General features: G+C 43.8%; 1 protein-coding gene across 10 annotated transcripts in view; it reads right to left on the bottom strand.

The window, feature by feature from the left end:
- LOC107265412 (glutamate receptor ionotropic, kainate 2) overlaps window positions 1-7,126 on the bottom strand; it is a 71,318-nt gene that overhangs the window by 56,024 nt on the left and 8,168 nt on the right. The window lies entirely within an intron of this gene.

Genomic DNA, 7,126 nt, shown 5'->3' with positions numbered 1-7,126 from the left:
CCCCCCCCATCATTTCAATGACCTTCGACATCTCGTTGACTCGGCTCGTTCCTCCTATCGGAAGGGTTGGCTCTTAACCTTGCTAGAGCCCATCCTCTCTATGGGATACCCTAATGGAGCTGGGACCTCTTGGCAAATGGAACTTTACGAAAATTGACTATATCCAGGAGTGTAGGTACCTTCTCGTGCCAGGAGTGTAGGTGCACTTCCGGATTTTATCCCTACTTAAGGGCAGCCTTTACACCCATCCTCTAATATCCTTATCGCCTCGTAGAGGTAAACGAGGCGAATGACGTCCGCGAAACTTTTTACGAATTTTCTATCGGCACCCTGAACGTCTGTTATCGTCCCTTTTGTACGATGCCGGTGTCTATCTATACAAAGTCTGAATATGGGACATGTCAACTATGGAGATCAAACAGCGTGATCCCAATCTGCTTTTGGATGCCTTTTCATTTTTGGATTTATCAGTTTTTTTTTTTTTTTTTTTTTAAATATAAACCACGCTACAGCTGAGCTACTATACTACAGTTGCTATTGCTACTGGCTGACGGGATCAACTTTTAGTCAGGTTCTTTGAACCCAGATAATTTTTCATCCATTCTCTAAATGTCATGCGAAACGTATACCGGGTGGTATATTGTTGCATACTATTTCTGGCGTATCAAATAATTCCCTAAGGTATGTATTTCCAATATGTTTTATTCCCATTATTGCCTAAAGCTACACAGTGTAAAAAATATAGTAAATCCGCATATCGGTCACAGCAGCCCGGCGCTATTTTACCTGTGGAAAATAATCATGATAGTCCTACAGGAGGAAGAAGAAGTAAAAAAAAATGAATGAGAGGACACTTTGCGAAAATTTCCAATAACAAAATGGTACGTATCTCTGTCTCTCTTGTCACTCGTGTACCTTATATAGAAAATTTGCTGCACTATATGCATTGGATAGTGTCTACTATAGTATGTATGGTATATACTGTAATATATGTATATATAAGGTATAGAATTGCATCGGAGGTTTATGCGACGTTCACCTCCATCACAGTGAATTTCGTAGGCAACCAGCCAATCGCGTGCTCGGGACTGAATTTCGCAATTTTCAAAAAGTACCAATGAGACTTACTTACTCCCTTAATTTTTTTCGTTCTTGTAAATCCTTCATCCCTTGCCAATATACTTTTCGTCAGTGAGACGAATTTTATATTCATTGCGATTTTACACAGCGGAAACAAATATCTTGGGATTAGGCAAAAATTTCCGAGTCTGCTGAATCGATCTCAGCTCGTTTTTGAATTTACGACGAAAATAAAATTCCTCAAAATACTTCGGATTGCAATTTTCTCATTTCTAAGTGGATTGAAAAATCTGAGATTTTTACAGTATTTTTTTTTGGATTTCAGTGAAAATTAAAATCAACCCTAAGAAAGAACTACCCTAGAGTCAGTAGCAATTACACACAATATACGTATATAAATACGTAACCAGTAAAACGATGTCGATATCTATATTATTCAAATTTTATTTAGCTTCAAAATCCACCCCTCCATTCCAAAATCTACAGGTTCCTTCATTTACAGTATTCAGGGATCGGTAATGCGAAAGACGTGATTCCGGACCCCACGTACAATAATGGAATTAAAAAATTTTTTTTACCCACCCCTGCAAACATATTTTCTTGTTCCATACTCCCATGCGTAAGGGTTGTCCCTGTCGGTATTTCGGTGCTTGCTGGAAGTGATGCACCGTCTAGAAATAAATATCCAAAGTTCGACCGGCTCGATTTAAGTTGAGCAATTCAATCATCGAGTTGCTCCTACAGGGGTTGAAAGTAGGCAAGAAGGATGGACAAGGGATGAAATCAGAACCGGCAACAGAACCCCTCGATAATATTACCAAGATAAAAGTTATTCGCGAGTATTTACAAAAACTCAGGCAGACTTATTAAAAGCCTCTTCCTGTTTATTCGCTTCTTCAACCCCTTGCCAATTTTTTTTGTTGAAAAAACTAATACATCCTTTCCTTCAATTTTATTACAACCAATGCCAACAGCAGAACGCAGCCCACCCCAAAATTCATCCCTCCTACCAACCACAGCACGAAGCTGTTATCCTTATACATAGAAACGTTTAAGGGGAATATTAATTGGGTCGATCGCAGCCTCCCGACTCTTGTTGAATTCCCCCTGGCTATTAAGGACTTTTTACCCTTAAGCCATTAAGGCTGATTCTCAAACGTCCCATTTACGAACCTCTTCCCTCCCACGAGATTCTCGGTCGCGACCACCGTGGAATTTCGGAATGCGAAACACGAAGAGTGCACTGAATTCCCTTGTAGAATAAGAATTTCAGTAGGGGATGAAAAGTTCACTGAGCCGGTTTTTTTTTTTTTTTTTTTTTTTTTTAAAAAAAAGAAAAATAAATAAGAGACGTCGGTGTGTTACGGGCAGCCAGACTGTTGCCGCGCTCAAAATCCAAAGCTTCTCTTGGTGGTTGCGGAAGTTGAGATCCACTGGGGTGGAGTCTGTGGAACGAGCGTCTCATTGTCAGTGTGTATGGGACGCCAGGCGCCGCCTAGTCGAAACCGCCCTTAACGTTTCTCCGCGATTTCTCCAGCGTTTCTCTTTCATTCTCCTATCTTGATTTCGGGATCTACCCACTTTTTGAAAATTCAAAGATTTATCGCTTATGCGTACACATCCAATGTCAACAAAAAATGTCGATGAATTTCTAGCATCCCCTTAATTACGATTAGTATTGATATCGGCTTGCAAAAAATGCCAGGTCAATAAAGTCCGAATTCGCATCGACTGTTATTTTGCCAGAGTCGCGGTTATCGAGTTATCCTCGTGAAAAGTTTGCCGAATGTCAGAAAGTGGCCGGAAACTTTCCTTGTCGCCTCGACGGTAACTTCCGCGTACCTTGCTATACTTCTTGGAACAAGTTGCCCCGAGGCGTTCGTCACGTTTGGGAAACAAAAAAAAAACAGTTACGAAAAACTATATAGTACGTATAGTCACTGTGATTTTTATAAAGAAAAAAAGAAAATACAGTGTAGGTATAGCGGATGCCGTCACAATCGAAAGAAAATACCGAAAATATTCATAGTTCACACCACCTCCCATCCACAACAAAGAGTTGACATCGATTTCGTATTGCTGGAATATTCGGGAAAATTCGAAAAAGGAGTAAAACAAAGTGAATTATTTATAGGTCGTTTACCGTGACCAGGTCCATCCCCTATTCAGATGGGCCGTTCCTACCAAAGTGAATCTCTCTGAAAGGGCACGAAAAACTTCAACCCCTATAAGTGGAAGTGAATTGGCACTAACCCTTACCACGGTGTCGCCCCCACTTCCGGAAAAAGAAAGACTAACAATAGGTACGAGCCGAGGGTGAGAAAGTAAAAGAAAAGCGGATGAAGACGGAGCAACCTCATAGCCTGCGACAAAGAGCCCGGAAGCCAAGGACTTTCTTCGCACAACATTCATTTCCGAGGATCGACGAGGCATTGACAAAGCGTTTCCGGTCGTCCGGGTGACAAGGAAGTTGCATAATACCTGCCGGAGGGACAAAAGCGAGCGGAGGGACGTGGAGTTAAATTTAAATTTACGCCATTGTTCCGCGAGGGTTAATTTATCGTTTTCGTAGCGTAGGGTGAATGAGAGTAAGAAAAACCCTAGGAAACAGAACTAGGGAAAAAGACGAGTGTCGAGTTGATGAGAAATGACACGAGGTGTCAGACAGCTCCTAGAAAAGGAAACTTCGTCTACTAGCGCGCGAAAGATGGCTGCGCTTTTTGTCCTATTGCTATGTTTTTTCTTCAACCCTGACAATAAGAACTCCGGAAACGAGACAGCGATACCTTTAGCACCGTGAATTCTTAACGACAAAGACCCGCACTGAAAACCGCACAGAACTCGCGCGGTTATTCGCGACCGAGTGCAGCTTACGAGATCGATCCTACGAATCCAATTTATTTCTACTGGCGAGGATTTCTCGAGATATTACCTTTGCACTTAAAGGGTCTCCCACGTGTGGACAAATGACACGATCGGACCACGTGTGCTCGAAATGTTCCATTTAAAAAAAAAAAAAACAACCCTGGGAAAATGATACGAGCTCGAGTAATTTACTTTTCTTAATTCATTTCCCGTTCAAGGTATAACCACTGTAAAACATTTAGGAGGGAATCGTAAAAATTCTCAAGGGTAGTACACCAACCCCTAATGAGATATCGCACCTAAGAGAGAAAAGTTACGCAAACGATTTGTCACGATGAACTTTTCAATAAGTCCATCCTCCCAGCCCTGCGAGGAGCAGAGGGTGTCTGCTTGGTTTTATTCGTGGGCTGGATTTTATTCTTCGGTCGATTTAAAGCCAGGGGGTAGATACTTTGGAGTTCTATGCAATTCGTATCTTCGGGACGATTTGCTAAGTACCGCCAAGAGCGGGATTAACGTGCAATCGTCGCTTCTCTCGTGCGCCCAGTAGTGTATGTCAGGATGTGGTCGGACGGGCCAGGGTTCGATCAAAGGGCTGAAGGGTGGAACCAGCCACGATGGGGTGCAGCTTCTATAGTCTACATAGCCCGATCCTGCGATCCTGTTAAATTGCCCATGTACGAGCACTATACTAATCCCGGTGCATATATGAATTCATATGTATACCGGGTCACGTGACTGTTGCTGGATGCGATACGAAATATGAAATTTGATCCGACGCGAACATCGGAATTGGGTTCACAGGGTGCCTGTATAGTGTTATAGGTCTGTGTGTCGATGCATTGATTAGAATCCTTTTATATTTATGGGATATATATAGGGTCATCTGGAATTACCTTAGGAAGTCCAATTAGTAAATGGATCAATGTACCGGGTCTATAATTTAATTGCTGCTATTTCATTTGGCCGTACTTTAAGACTCGGTTCGAGTTCTGCGGGACGCAAAGTGATTCGTGGTAAAAGTCATTGAAGAAAAATATTGCACTTGCGCAAGCTGAACGTCTCGAAGCTTTTAGACGCGACATTAAGGAAACGCGTAAATAGAGCTTGGGTAAGAACCAGCCGAGAAATAACAGTCCCACCCGCTGTCCGAATGCGTTTGAACCTCCCCTGTCTCTGAGGGTAAAACCACGAAGCCAGACTGGAGTGGTCGTCGGTTGTACGAGCGGTGGAAAAGGAAGGTAAAAACGTAAAGAAAGTGAAGGAAGACGAGAAATCTGAAACATGGAGAAACCAAATCCGATAATTTCATAAGGCTGGAAAAAAACACTTCACGTGGACTTAGAACACCCTGAGGCGATGCTGAAGCAAGGAATGTGGGAAACAGTTGGCCGTAAGACGGAAAGGGGATGAAAGAGGGTGAAAACGGTTTATTTGACCAAGGGAGAGGGTCGCCGGTAGCCATCAGGCTCTACGGGAAGATTCTCGATCAGTGGTTCTCATTACGAGATCATTCTTAGCGCCGGCCCTGGCGACGAGTGAAGATATTCGCGAGAGGGTGCGGAAGGGGTTGAAAAAGAAAAATAGGGGAAAAAATAAAATAAGCGATACTCCTATGCCAAGACGGTTATATCGTGGGCCAATTTGGCAGGCGGGAGCGGTCGTGTGGTAGGGGTTGAAACTCCCTAGACATAAGGGTAGCTTCACCGAGAACCGTAACGAGAGGCTGGCGTCGATATATCAGCCCGACGATACGAATTTCCACGGGTTTTCCATTGTTGCGTTTATTTCGTTGGTCGTGCACTGAATCAACGTTTACAGGGCTGCCAACCGCCACAATGGGCGCCACGCGCGGTCTGCCATTCCCCGTACACATGGCTTCTTTTTTTTTCGTTATTTTTGAAAAATCCTTTCTTCGCTTACGCGAATGCTCCCTTGACGTTCTGCCGGAATTTCAGCCGCGAGTCGATAGAAAAATGGGAAAGGAATTTTTAGGACTTTTAATGGCATTTGTTCTTAAATTTTTTCATTCCCTTGTACCCCTTTACCTTATTTCAGCAACCCCTTGTTCAACATGCTCTCCCTTGTTGTCTATTCGTATCGATAAAATCCTGAACCCACTCTCGTCTAGCCACCCTCGGGGAATTTTCACTCGAAATCCAATATCAATGAAAAAGTATACACGGCGCCCGCTGGCTGAGATAAATATCGGCAAGGATTTCCATGTTCCACACGCGGACCCTAAGGGATGTATCTAGGAGGGACGCAAAGCCGAATTACTTCCGTTTGAACCGCTGGAGACTTAAAGCACTCTCACGTGTTTCCTCGGTTCGCCCCGTCTCGCCGATTCTCAACCCTCGTACAGCAGGGGAGGAAAAGACAGTGCTCGGAATCTCCTGCAGTCACCTTCGAATACACAGGATAAGGTTTCTCCCTTCCCAGAGCGCCACTCTCGAGTTTGCTTCATTGCTCCCCTCCCGAAAAAAAAAAAAATCGAAAAGAGAAAAAAATCCCAAACTCCTCGCTCCGTCGTTAAGGGGCTGCCAGGTGATAATGGATCTTCATTAGAACAGCTAAGGGTGTCGAACGAGGATCCGTGCGTAATCATTTCAAATGATTTATTGCATGAAAAATTCTCGTTTGTGAAAGAAATTTATCTCCCTCTGTGTGTACGTTAATTAGAAAAAAAAAAAAAAGAAATGTCAAACTCGACTATTCGATTCGTCGAATTTTTATAACCTTCCAATGTGTCCCGTGACACGTGACGCTGGTGGTGATTTAATACGTCGGATGAATCGCAGCGTCCGGGAACACGAGCGACACTAGCGCCAGCGGCAAACTCATTAATTAACAGCGAGAGGACGACTAAATAGCTGGAAATTGTTGGGCGCTACTGTGGACACGGAACTGGTCCATGGGCTTAAATGCCGGAAGGCCTCCGAGCCGTAGCTGGGGGATGATTTCGCACGAGGGTTGATATTACCGAGAAATTAGCCCGGACGACAGGGATGTTTCTCAGCTCGGCCAAAGTCCAGGTTCATCGAACTTCGGCACTTTTACTATATAAAATACTTTCGAACCAGGATCAAGGGACTCATCCTTGCGACTCCCTCGAAGGATCGTGATACGAATCGGAAGGAGTCGCCGCTGCGGTGTTTACAGACGCACCCCCCCCCCCCCC

Source organism: Cephus cinctus, unplaced genomic scaffold, assembly GCF_000341935.2.
Source record: "Cephus cinctus unplaced genomic scaffold, Ccin1 Ccin1_scaffold0215, whole genome shotgun sequence".
NCBI lineage: Eukaryota > Metazoa > Arthropoda > Insecta > Hymenoptera > Cephidae > Cephus > Cephus cinctus.
Note: the sequence above shows the minus strand (reverse complement) of the source record. Positions and strands in the feature narration are given on the sequence as shown.